This window comes from Chiloscyllium plagiosum, unplaced genomic scaffold, assembly GCF_037043375.1.
Source record: "Chiloscyllium plagiosum isolate Xiang-an unplaced genomic scaffold, Cpla_swu_hap1 HiC_scaffold_21, whole genome shotgun sequence".
NCBI classification, from domain to species: Eukaryota; Metazoa; Chordata; class Chondrichthyes; order Orectolobiformes; family Hemiscylliidae; genus Chiloscyllium; species Chiloscyllium plagiosum.
The window spans coordinates 85373384-85387778 of NW_028270159.1; positions in this window are offsets into that span (position 1 = coordinate 85373384).

A 14395-nucleotide genomic window follows, 5' to 3' on the forward strand; every position below is an offset into this window, starting at 1 on the left:
AGTGCTGTGGGGCCTGAAAGAGGCCAAAGAGATCTGCAGGGCTGGTGGGCCTGAAGGAAGTTGCACAGATCAGGAGGATCATGGGGATTAAAGGAGGTTACTCTGAACGGGAGAGTCGTTGGGTCAGGATGAGATTATGGAGATAGGGAGGGTCGTGGGGCCTTTTCGAGGTTATGGAGTTAGGGAGGTTTGTGGGGAATGATTCAGGTTACATGGATAGGAAGAGTCGTGGGGACTGAAGGAGTGTATGGAGATAGGGAGGGCTGTGGGGACTGAAGGAGGTTATATAGATAGTAAGTTTATAGAGAAGCACAGGAAAGAAGAGCAGGTATTGGCCATTTGACCACAGAGTTGGTCCCACCATTCAATATGATCACGACTGATCATTTAACCGAGGACAGTATTCCTGCTTTCACACCTTACTCTGATATTATAGTGACTACTGGCATTTAGTGATACAGCGGGCTGTAGTAACTGGGACGGGGTGGGGGTGGGGGGTGTCTTACAGAGATAGGGAGGGTTGTGGAAGCTGGGGCAGGTGACAGATACAGGCCGGGTTTTTGGAATGGGAGGACTTTACAGGGATTTTGGAGGAATGCAGGGATGGGACGTGGTAACAATCACAGGGAGAATTTTGGGAGTTCGATCTGAGGCGGGTACAGCTGAGAACTGAAGTAAATCAAACAGTCAGGACAGGCAGGGACAAGATAGGACTAATAAATTAAACTGTATTTATTTCAATGCAAGGGGCCTAACAGGGAAGGCAGATGTACTCAGGGCATGGTGAGGAACATGGGACTGGGATATCATAGCAATTACAGAAACATGGCTCAGGGATGGGCAGGACTGGCAGCTTAATGTGTCAGGATAAAAATGCTACAGAAAGGATAGAAAGGTAGGCAAGAGAGGAGGGGGAGTGACATTTTTGATAAGGGATAGCATTACAGCTGTGCTGAGGGATAATCCCAGAAATACATCCAGGGAAGTTATTTGTGTAGAACTGAGAAATAAGAAAGGGATTATCATCTTATTGGGATTGTATTATAGACCCCCCAATAGTCAGAGGGAAATTGAGAAACAAACTTGTAAGGAGATCTCAGCTATCTGTAAGAATAATAGGGTAGGTATGGTAGGGGATTTTAACTTTCCAAACATTGACTGGGACTGCCATAGTGTTAAAGTTTTAGATGGAGAGGAATTTCTTAAGTGTGTACAAGACAATTTTCTTATTCAGTGTGTGGATGTACCTACTAGAGAAGGTGCAAAACCTGACCTACTCTTAGGAAATAAGGCAGGGCAGGTGAGTGAGGTGTCAGTGGGGGAGCACTTTGGGGCCAGCGACCATAATTCTATTTGTTTTAAAATAGTGATGGAAAAGGATAGACCAGATCTAAAAGTTAATGTTCTAAATTGGAGAAAGGCCAATTTTGACGGTATTGGGCAAGAACTTTTGAAAGCTGATTGGAGGCAGATGTTCGCAGCTAAATGGACGGCTGGAAAATGGGAAGCCTTCAGAAATGAGATAACAAGAGTCCAGAGAAAGTATATCCCTGTTAGGATGAAAGGGAAGGCTGCTAAGTATTGGGAATTCTGGATGACTAAAGAAATTGAGTGTTTGGTTCAGAAAAAGAAGGAAGCATATGTCAGGTATAGACAGGATAGATCGAGTGAATCCTTAGAAGAGTATAAAGGAAGTAGGAGTATCCTTAAGTGGTAAATCAGGAGGTCAAAACGCAGACATGAGATAGGTCTGACAAATAGAATTAAGGAGAATGCAAGGGGTTTTTTACAAATATATTTAGGAGAAAAGGGTAACTAGGGAGAGAACAGGGCCCCACAAAGATCAGCAAGGCGACCTTTGTGTGGAGCCACAGAAAATGGGGGAGATATGAAATGAATATTTTGCATCAGTATTTACTGTGGAAAAGGATATGGAAGATATAGACTGTAGGGAAATAGATGGTGACATCTTGCAAAACGTCCAGATATACAGAGGAGAAAGTGCTGGATGTCTTGAAACGGTTAAATGTGAATAAATCCACAGGAACTGATCAGGTGTACCCTAGAACTCTGTGGGAAGCTCGAGAAGTGATTGCTGGGCCTCTTGCCGAGATATTTGTATCATCGATAGTCGTGGGGGAGATGCCGAAGACTGGAGGTTGGCAAACGTGGTGCCACAGTTTAAGAAGCGTGGTAAAGACAAGCCAGGAAGCTATAGACCGGTGAGCCTGACCTCGGCGGTGGGCAAGTTGTTGGAGGGAATCCTGAGGGACAGGATGTACATGAATTTGGAAAGACAAGGACTGATTAGGAATAGTCGACATGGCTTTGTGCGTGGGAAATCATGTCTCACAAACTTGATTGAATTTTTTGAAGAAGTAACAAAGAAGATTGAGGTGGGCAGGGAGATAGATGCGATCTATATGGACCTCAGTGAGGCATTTGATAAGGTTCCCCATGGGAGACTGATTAGCCAGGTTAGATCTCATGGAATACAGGGAGAACTTACCATTTGGATACAGAACTGGCTCAAAGGTAAAAGACAGAGAGTGGTGGCGGAGGGTTGTTTTTCAGACTTGAGGCCTGTGACCAGTGCAGTGCCACAAGGATCAGTGCTGGGCCCTCTACTTTTTGTCAAGTACATAAATGATTTGGATGCGAGCATAAGAGGTATAGTTAGTAAGTTTACAGATGACACCAAAATTGGAGGTGTAGTGGACAGCGAAGAGGGTTACAACAGGATCTGGACCAGATGAGCCAATGGGCTAACTGGCAGATGGAGTTTAATTCAGATAAATGCGATGTGCTGCATTTTGGGAAAGCAAATCTTATCAGGACTTATACACATAATGGTAAGGTCCAAGGGAGTGTTGCTGACCAAAGAGACCTTGGAGAGCAAGTTCATAGCTCCTTGAAAGTAGAGTCACAGGTAGATAGGATAGTGAAGGCGGCATTTGGTATGCTTTCCTTTATTGGTCAGAGTATTCAGTACAGGAGATGGGAGGTCATGTTGCGGCTGTACAGGACATTGGTTTGGCCACTGTTGGAATATTTTGTGCAATTCCGGTCTTCTTCCTATCGGAAGAATTGTTGTGAAACTTGAAAGGGTTCAGAAAAGATTTACAAGGATGTTGCCAGGATTGGAGGATTTGAGCTACAGGGAGAGGCTGAATAGACTGGGGCAGTTTTCCCTGGCGGTTTTGTAAAACTCTTACAGAGGTTTCCAAAATTATGAGGGGCATGGATAGGATCGGATAAATAGACAATGTATTTTCCCTGGGGCCAGGGAGTCCAGAACTCGAGGGCATAGTATTAGGGTGAGAGGGGAAAGATATAAAAGAGACCTGAGAGGCAACCTTTTTCACGCAGAGAGTGGTACGTGTATGGGACGAGCTGCCAGAGGATGTGGTGGAGGATGGTATAATTGCAACATTTAAGAAGCATTTGGATGGGTATATGAATGGGAAGGGTTTAGAGGAATACGGGCCGGGTGCTGGCAGGTGGGACGAGATTGGGTTGGGATATCTTGTTGGCATGGACGGGTTGGACCGACGGGTCTGTTTCCATGCTGTACATCTCTATGTCTCTATCACTCACAGAGGTTATGGGAATAAACTGTGTGGTCACGTCTGGAGGAGATTAAAGGTATAAAGGTTTGCAGTTACCGAAGGAAATTACATCAATCGGGACCAGCAGAGTTTACAGAGACTGAGTGCGTTTTAGAGACAGGAAGAGTTCATAGTCATCATTAGAAATGCAGAAACTAATTTATGAGAGAAGCAGGGTCACTCTGCTTTGTGCCCAGAGACAAGGATGAGTCTAACAGCTGGAGGAGGTTACTAAGGTACAGAGCTTTTTTAGTTGTCGTGACGGGAAGGTTACAGAGATCGTGAAGGTAGTAGGAGTTCAAAAAAGTCACAAAGTCAGGGAGGTGTTCCAGGTCTGGAAAGGACTACACTGACCAGGATGGCTTAAGGAACTGAAGAGTTGTTTTTCTTCAGCTAAGCAGAGATGTGACAGAACCCAGGATTAAAGGCAAAGGCAGAGACTTGGAGAGTTTTACTGATATGAGGAGCTTACAGGGATAGGCAGGATTGTAGGGGCTGATAGAGACAGGGGAAGTGGTATCGATGAAACAGACAGTGGAGAAACTGACAGACATAAGGGGGGTTCTGTGGAACAGATGAATTTACAGACAAGATGGTGATAATGAAGCCTGAGAATTTTCTCATGTTCCTTGCCCAGCATTGTTCCTACATCATGCCCTCAGGGTCTGAATTAATGTCCACTAACTCCTCCCTGTGCTGTTTACTGTGAGTGATCTTACCGGCTGCAGGATTTACTGAAGGCTCCAGATCTCACTCTCCATCTCTCTCTGGCTGACCAACTATCTTCAATGTGGTGATGGACGAGACAGGAATTGGGAATTCTGCTGAGTCAGGGACATCAGGAATACCTACAGGAGACAGAGAAGTAGACAGAATGGAAAATTAGACTAATACAATGAAGGTTACACATGGAGAATGGCACTGAGTCCCACAGAGATCTGGAAATTCCCAGTCTCCATCCATAGCCTGTGCTGTTGCTCCCCTCTGGAGTGGAGAATGCTGTTGGATCAGGATCTGGAGTAGCTGCAAGAGTGAGAGACACTGGCAGAGGCAGCGATTAGCCCCACACAGTGAGGGATATCACAGAGAGAGACTGTGATATCAGCAGAGTGTATCAGGATCACACAATTGTTTTATCAGAAGTGGTTCTGACCAGTGTGCACTGCTACCAGTACTCAGGGAAGACAGAGCTATTTTATTGGGATAGGCTCCTCTGGTACCAGATTATGCACTGTCTATAAACGGACACAGATGAGGAGGGGACAGGTCCGAGGTGAATGGAAATTGCCAAGTCCAAAGAGAAAGGTTGAAATATTGGAACACCATGGAGATGTGAATGAAGACCAAAAGAAAGAACAGTAAGGGATGGGTTTAATTAAAATACGACATTGTCAAACAGATTTGTGACAGAAAGTTATTGGTTAAAATAAAGTAAATGCCATTTCCGCACCTCACAATTCCTCATACACCACAAGTGACATCACTTCCGCCCCTCACATCATCGCTGATGTCACACACTCAGTGACTTCCACGTCCCCCCCCCCCACTGCCGTGTTTGCCACCACTTCCGCCCCCACCAACGCCACTCACCTGCATTCTGCTGACACCACCCCCAGGTCCCACCGTCACCATCCCTGCCCCCAGAACCCTGAGGGGAACATCACCCCTGCTCATGACTCCATCCCCATTCCCCCTAACACCTCACCCACTCCAGTTACAGGCTCCGTCGCCTCCCCCAGCTCCACACCTTCGCCTGGTCCCAGCTCCCAGTCCTGCCGAGTTAACACCATTCCCCTGACCTCGCCCTCACTGAGGACGAATGATCAGTCGTCAGCAAAGGACTCACCTTTATCCCCCTCCGTCCACACATCAATGAATTTAATACACACCGTGACATCGAACACTTCTTCCACCATCTCCGCCTCAGAGCTTACTTTTACAATGAAGACTCCCGCCTATTTTCTGAGGACCCCTTTGCCGGCGTCCAATACACTCCACCCATCTGGACACCTCGCGCTGGCCTATTATCTGCCTTCCATTTCTTCATTTCCAACTTCCACCGAGACATTAACCGCCTCAACCTATCTACCCCTCTCCCCTCCAACCTCTCACCCTCACAACGTGCAGCTCTCCACTTCCTCTGCTCCAATACCGACCTCACCATCAAACCAGCAGATAAAGGGGGTGAAAGTGGTAGTCTGGTGCACTGACCACTACACCGCTGAAGCCATGATGCTAACTCAAAGACACCTCCTCCTACCACCCCCTGTGCCATGACCCACCTCCCATCAACAAACCGTCATCTCCCAGAGCATACATAACGTCATCACCTCAGGAAGAGATGTCCCACCAGAGCTTCCAACCTCATAGTCGGGGTCCCCCACTGCCCGGTTCTTCCTCCTTCCCAAGATCCACAAGCCTGACCACCCTGGCCGACCCATTATCTCAGAATGATCCTACCCCACCACACTCATGTCTACCTACCTCGACATTGTCCCATCCCCCAGTCCAGAAACTACCCACATTCGTTCGAGACACCACTCACACCCTCCACTCCTCCAAGACTTCCGTTTCCCTGGCCCCCAACGCCTCATCTTCACAATAGATATCCAATCCCTCTACACCTTCATCCACCATGACCAGGACCTTCTTCATCTCCCGACGTCCACAACAGTACCCTTCCACCGATACTCTCATTTGTTTGGCTGAACTTGTCCTCACCCTTAACAATTTTTAATTCAAATCCTCCCTTTTCCTCCAGACCAAAGGGATAGCCATGGGCACCCATATGGGTCCCAGCTATGCCTGTCTCTTTGTTGGCTACATAGAACAGTTCATATTCCGTAGTTACAATGGCACCACTCCCCGCGTCTTCCTCTGCAACATTGATGACTGCATTGGCGCCACCTCGTGGTCCCGCGAGGAGGTTGAGCAATTCATCAACTTCACCAACACATTCCACCCTGACCTGAAATTGACCTGGACCATCTCTGATACCTCCCTCTCCTTCCTGAACCTCTCCATCCCCATTAATGATAACCGACTTCACACTGACATTTTTTACAAACCTACCGACTCCCACAGCTACCTAGATTACACATGTTCCCACCCTACCACCTGCAAAATTCCCAACTCCTATTCCCAATTCTTCCACCTCCGCCGTACCTGCTCCCAGGAGGGCCAGTTCCACCACAGAACACTCCAGATAGCCTCCTTCTTTGGAGACCGCAATTTCCCTTCCCACGTGGTTAAAGATGCCCTCCAACGCATCTCGTCCACATCCAGCACCTCCACCCTCAGATCCCACCCCTCCAACCGTAATAAGGACAGAACGCCCCTGGTGCTCACCTTCCATCCCACCAATCTTCGCATAAAACAAATCATCCGCCGATATTTCCGCCACCTCCAAATGGACCCCACCACCAGGGATATATTTCCCTCCCCACCCCTCTCCACTTTCCCTCCGTGACTACCTGGTCAGTTCCACGCCCCAAAAAACCACCCTCCCTTCCTGGCACCTTCTCTTGCCACTGCAGGAATTGCAAAACCTGCGCCCACACCTCTCCCCTCACCATCATCCAAGGCCACAAAGGAGCTTTCAACATTCAAAGTTTTACCTGCACATCCACCAATATCATTTATTGTATCCGTTGCTTCCGATGCGGTCTCCTCTACATTGGGGAGACTGGACACCTCCTAGCAGAGCACTTTAGGGAACATCTCTGGTACACCCATACCAATCAACCCCACCGCCCTGTGACCCAACATTTCAACTCCCCCTCCCACTCTGCCGAGGACATGCAGGTCCTGGTCTTCCTCCACCACCACTTCCTCACCACCCACGCCTGGAGGAAGAACGCCTCACCTTCTGCTTCGGAACACGTCAACTCCAGGGCATCAATGTGGTCTTCACCAGTTTCCTCATTTCCCCTTCCCCAATCTCACCCCACCTCCAGCCTTCCAGCTCAGCACCACACTCATGACCTATCTCCCTTTCCACCGATCCATTCCACCCTCTCTCTGACCTATCACCCCCATCCCCACCCCCATTCACCCACTGTACTCTTTGCTACCTTCTTCCATCCTCCACTTTGACCTATCACCTTCTCCCCCACCCCATTCACCTATTGTACGCTATGCTACTTTCTCCCCATCCCCAGCCCCTCTCATTTATCTCCCCACTCTGCTGGCTCCCGGCATCTGTTCCTGATAAAGGAAACGTCAATTTTCCTGCTCCTCGGATGCTGCCTGACCTGCCGTGCTTTTACAGCACCATTCTAATCTAGACTCTGGGATCCAGCATCTGCAGTCCTTGTTTTTACCTTATTGGAGGAGTAGACTACCGAGCTAAGGCATGTTGTAGACACTGAAGCAAGTTACAGCGATAGGGCTGGTAGTCTGGAATGCAGTACATTTCAAGCATGTGGAGGGAGTATCGGGAAGGGAGGAGGTTACAGCGATAGGATCTGTTATAGGAATTAAAAATTATTGAAGACACTGGACCACAAGACATGCCATTGATACACTGTTGCAGAGTAGTGAGTTTTAATATGACAGAACTGAAATTGGGGTTGTGATTGAGCCTGGGGTGTGTGTGTACTGTGCTCCCCTCCAGCACTGTATCTATGTCATGTTGTGTTAACAGATGTTTGGGGCCTCTCATTGTTCTTTGCTCTGTGCACTGTGGGTGACCTTACTTCACTACAGGATTTATTGAAGGAGCCAGATCCCCTTTCCCTTTGTCTCTCTCTGGCAGACCAACTGCGTTCAATGTGGTGATGGACGATCCACCCAGCAGCTGGGAAGGCTATTGAGTCAGGACTTTCCTGAGTAACTACTGGAGACAGAGAAATAGACAGAATGGGAAATAAAACAGATGCAGTGAGGGTTACACATGGAGAATGGCACTGAGTTCCACAGAGGTCTGGAAAATGGAGCGATATTAAGTAATAGTCCCAGATTGCTGGAAGGTGTCAGGATCACACAATTGTGTCGGAAGAATGGGTTTAGCTTCATGATGCCCTGGTATCAGTGCTCAGGGATGAGCACCCAGTGAGCAGGTGAAGTGATGGCCTCGTGGTATTATTGCGAGAGAATGTCAGCTCATGTTCAGGGGAGGAAGGATTGAATGCCGCCATCTGAAAAGGAGACATTTGAAATCAATAATTTTAAAAATAATAATTACCAATCCACAAATAAGTATGAAACCATGACTGACGTACAGCAAATTCAAACACTTGTCCTTTCGAGAAGGACGTCAGCCCATCCTGACGTGGTCTACACGATATACCCACAACAAAGTGTTTGCCTCTCAATTACCCTCTGAAATGGCCGAGCACGTTACTCAGTTCAAGGGCTTCTAGGACTGGGGAAGAAAGGCTGTTCAGCCAGAGACTCACACATCGCATACCTGATTTAAAAATCTATTAGGATGGTCCCCCTGGAACTGTGCTGGGACCAGTGTCCTGGCCAATCATGTCGTTAGGTTTATGGACAGGGCATTAAACTGACAGAGAGGATGCAGGTGAAAGGAGCTTTCCAAATCCAAATAGAAAAGGTGAAGCAATGGAACAGCATGGGGACGTGGCTGAAGACAAGCAGAAAGGAACAGGAAGGGACAGAGTTTAACTAAAATTGTACATCAGCAAATAGATTTGTGACAGAAAATTGTGGTAGAGATGATATTATGTTTTTCTTTTGAACGGACAACGTTGCTGCAAAAAGGTCAATGGATTTGTGACACAGAGATAAAAGAGATTTAGACACCAGGGAGACATGGATACAGGGTGAACAAAAATATTCAGTGGTTCGTAATCTTGTGCAAACCCAGGCAAAATGGGTAACGCTAACAATAATGAATACCAAAGGCATTACAGAGAAAGCATTTGGCCTCAGATCATGAAGTATAGTCAGTCTGAATGTAAATTCTGGCGACTACTTGCCAAGGACACAAGCATCAGAACAGTTTTAGCCACCGAACAGCATTTCGTTGCTCATCACTGCATTAAACAGGAACTCATTGGAATTTTTTAACAAAGGCATTGTGATAATTTTGGAAAACGTCAATATTTGTATAATCTGGGACAATCACACGGTCAACTTTGATATTGGAAGAGGAGTTTGGTTATTTTTTTCAGTGTTTCTTTGAAAAACACATTGTGCTACTGGCTAGGGACATAACTATCGCAGAGTGACCGTGTGATGAAACTTCGTGAATGAGTAATGTCACCTGGAGAGATCCTTCGGGAAATTGTGATAAAGTGCAGTTTAAATAAACATAAAGTTTTAAAGTGAATCACAGAAAGGACAAGCTACAACAAGAAACAAAAATAGCCAATGACATGAGTTTGAGAGGAGAACGGACCAAGGTAAACAGGCTAAACAGACTGAAATATGGGGCTGGAAATGAACAGTGGAAAACATTTGAAGGGACAATGCAAAATACTCAACAAAACGACATTCAATTGAAACAGTAAAAACCTCAGGAAGAAATTCCCACTGATCCCTCACTCAGGACAAAAGGAATCATACTAGATTATGAGGCTGAGAAGATCACCAAAAAGTACTTAAAATCCTGAAGTGAGAGTGTGCTTTAGGAGTAAATGTTAATGGATTGCAATGGGTCTGCTCGCAGGAGGAGGGCTGTGGAAAGGGGAGCCACGGTCATGGTTCATTGACACAATAGGAACAGGGAGAGGTGAAGGTGCTGGATGTGGTGAGAGTGTTACAGAGAGTGGTCAGGGTGTTACAAAGCCAGGACGGATTGCTGCAGCTGGAGGGGTTTGCAGAGGTAGGGAGGGACATAGATATTTTTATATATTCATTCATGGGATGTGGGTGTCACTGCCTGGAACAACATTCTTTGACCCCACTGCTAATTACTGAGAGAGTAGCTCAGAGTCAGCCATATTGCTGTGGGTCTGGAGTCAAATGTCGGCCAGACCAGGTTAGAATATTTGATGTCCTTCCCTAAAGGAGGTTAGTGAACTAGATGTGTTCTTCCTACTGATTAACAATGTTTTAATGGTGGCCCCACCAATGTCTTTTCCAACCACAACATGACGTCCCTACTCTTACTCTTCACGCTCTCCCGAATGAAGGTAGCCATCCCAAACACCTGCTTCACCAGCCTGTCTACCTGTGACACCACTTTCAAAGAACTGTGTACCTACATCCCTGGTCACTGACTGACATCACTACCCAGTGCCCGAACATTAACTGTACAAGTCCCGCTCTGGTTTGTTTCACCAAAATGGAATACCATTCCTTTATCTAATTGAACTCCATCTGCTATTCTTCAGCCCACTATCCAAGCAGTACTATTCATCCTGTTGTATCATAGATAACCTTCTTCACTGTCCACTTTACCACCAATTTCAGTGTCACCCAAAACAATTACTTACCAGGAAACCAATATTTCCATCCAAACCATTTATCCAAATGACAAACACCAGTGGACCCACTACACCGCTGGTCACATGTCTCCAGTCAGAAAAACAACATGTCTCCCACCTCTGTCTACAACCATCAAGCAAATTTTGTATCCTGTTCACTAGCTTCTCCTGAATGACATATCCTTTTTACACTGATCTGAGCTTATTACCCAGTTTACCAGACCGAACACAGAATGCCCAAGACCCTTCGGCAATGATTTCATGCAAACCTTTTATCCAACTGTAAGTTCAAACTAACCTACATACCCTTCATTTTACTATTATCCATGTGTCTGTCCAAGAGTCTATTAAATGTCCCAGATGTCTCTAATGTTACTACCACCATTGGTAGTCCATCCAACCACCTACCATTCTCTATCCTCTTATCCATCCTCTATTCACCTTAAAATTACACCCCCTTGTAATAGCCATTTATGCCATAGGAGGAAAACTCTCTGACTATTCACTCTCTCTCTGTGCCTCGCATCATCTTGTTCACCTCCACAAAGTCACCCCGCCCCCTTCTTCACTCCAATGAAAAAGGCCTTAGCTCCCTCAACCTTTCCTCGTAAGAACTGCCCTCCATTACAGGCACCATCCTGGTAAATCTCCTGTGTACGCTCTCTAAAACGTGCACAGCCTTCCTGTAAACAGGGGACCAGAACTGAACACAATATTCCAAGTGTGGTCTCACCAGGACGCTATAAAGATGCGGTAAAACCTCATAGCTCTTCCAATCAATCCCCTCCTAAGGGGTGCCAACACAACATATGCCTTTTTAACAACCCTACCAACGTGCGTGGCAATTTTGAGTGATCTATGGACACGGACCCCATGATCTCTCTGTTCCTCCACACTGCAAAGTATTCTGCCTTTCATCCTGCATGCTGTATTCAAATTCGACCTTCCAGAATGAATCACTTCACACATTTCCAGATTGGACTCGATCTGCTATTTCCAGCCCAGCTCTGCGCCCTGTCAATGTCCCATTGCAACCTTCAACAGCACTTCACATTCCCCACCACTCCACCATCCTTCATGTTATTGGCAAACTTACAAACCCACTCTCCAACATCCATCCAAGTCATTTACAAAAATCACAAAGAGCAGAGTCCCAAAGCCGATTGTTACAGAACACAACTGGTCACTGAGCTCCAGGCTCAATACTGTCCATCTGCTGCCACCTCTGTCTTCTCTAGGCCATCTAATTCTGTATCCAGACAGACAGATTTCCCTGTATACCAATTTTGCTTCTTTTCTGAATGAGCCATCAACATATTCTGCCATATCCTCAAAGAATTCAATAAGGTTTGTGAGGCATGACCTGACCCCTCACGAACCCATACTGACTGTGGCTAATTTAACTATAGTTTTCCAAGTAGTCATAAATCCTGTCAATCATCTGCACACCACAGACATTCGAAAAATCTGTAATTCCCAGACTTCTCCCTCCGTAACATGGCTCGGACTTTACAAATCTTCCCTCCTCTGCCATGTTCCCCAGAAGGGCCTTGCAGGGTGTTGGGGGTTACAGAGTCAGGGAGGGATATCAGGACAGGACGATGTTGCAGACATTAGGAGGGTTGCAGTGCCAAAAGGAGGCTTCAGTAATTGTGAGGTTTCATGGTGATGAAGACATTTGACGAGGGAAGGAGAGAGGGAGGATTGTAGGGAAATGAGAGGTTTCACAGTTTCGGTGTTTTCTTAAGGCTGCAAGTGGTTACTGAGTTGGGGAAGGTGTTAGCACTGGTGGATATTACATAAACATGTGGTTTTTGGTTGCAATGGCAGGAAGAGGATTCAGGAAGCTGGAGAGTATAGGGTCTGAACAAGGTTATACAAATGGGAAGAGTTGTCAGGAGTGGAGGTGTTTACAGAGACAGCAATGGTCTGATCTGGAGCAGAGGACCAAGATTGGGAGGGATATGGGGACTGGAGGCGGTTTAACAGGGAGGGAGGACCATAGACCCACAGGAGGTTACATAAATGTGGAGAGCTATCGGGCCTGCAGGAGTTCATGAAGATGGGGAGGAGGGAGGGATGGAGAAGTGTACAGGGATAAGGATGTTTGTAGGCCAGGGCGGGATCACAGACAGGGACCGTTTTAGGGAGCTGAGCAGATTACAGAGATAAAGATGTTTGTACCGACTGGAAGAACAAACAGTGATATGCAGGGTAGCCGTGACTGAAGATGTTTATAAACATAGGAAGGCTTAGTTTTTCGGGGTTATGGAGACTGTGGAATCTGGATTTCTTTTCAGAGACTGGGATAACAATTTTGGTCAGAAACAGTTTCACAGATAAGGAAGCATAGCACAAATAGGAGGAAGTTGTAGAGGAAGGTGACGTTTAAACAGATAGTGGTGGACAAGGTTATGGAGATGGGTAGATGGTGGAGACACAGGAAGAGCTTACATTGACATGGGGGTGATAGTGACAGGAGGGTGTTAAATAGATAGTGGGTTTTGTAGGAACTGGATTGGGAGAGGCACAGGCATGGGATGAGTTCGACAGATCAGGATGACTGCAGAGACCTGAGAGGATTACACTGATAGGGATGGTGGTCGGGTCTCCACAGGCTGTTGGTGTTTAGGGACTGGAAGAGATTTGGTTGAAAGGGAGGGATGTAAGAGCTGCAGGAGCTTATGGAGAGTTGAAGAGTTGGAGCAATTTGCAGAGGTAGGTTTCTCAGACAGGAGTAGGTTATAGATAGTGAGGGTTGTGTGTTCTGAGTAAGTCAAAAAGAGGAGAGTTTTCACATCTAAAAGAGGTTACACTGACAGGGACATTTGAAGAGACTGAAGCAAAAATGCATGGAGAAGGTTACACAGATAGGGAGGTGAGTAGGGACTGAAGGTGAATACACAGACATGGAGGGTTGTATTGTTAGACGGAGCTGAGAGGGACAGGGACTGGTGTAGGGATTTACACAGATAGGGAAGGTTGTATTTTTGGTGAAGGTTACACTGATACAGATAGTGTTAGTGAGTGTTTAGTGAACTACAGAGGAGCTCAGAGAGAATGCATTATGAGGAGTGGAGGAGATTACAGACACGGAGATGGCTGTCGGGTTGAAAAGAGCTTCTACAGATCCTCGGTGCCGTAAATCTGGAGGGAGATTATAATAGTGAGTGTTGCCAAGACTTCATTACTTCACTGAAATAGAGCAGGTCTCAGCACGTAACTGTCAAAGGGAAATTGAGACAGTCCAGATGAGTTTTCAGAGATACAAAAGTTTATGGGATTTCAAGAGGGAACAATGATTGGGAGTGCTGTACCAAATGGTAATAGTTATAGAGAGGGTTCTAAAAGCAGGAAGAGGTGACAGACATATCGATCTTTGCAAGGACTGGA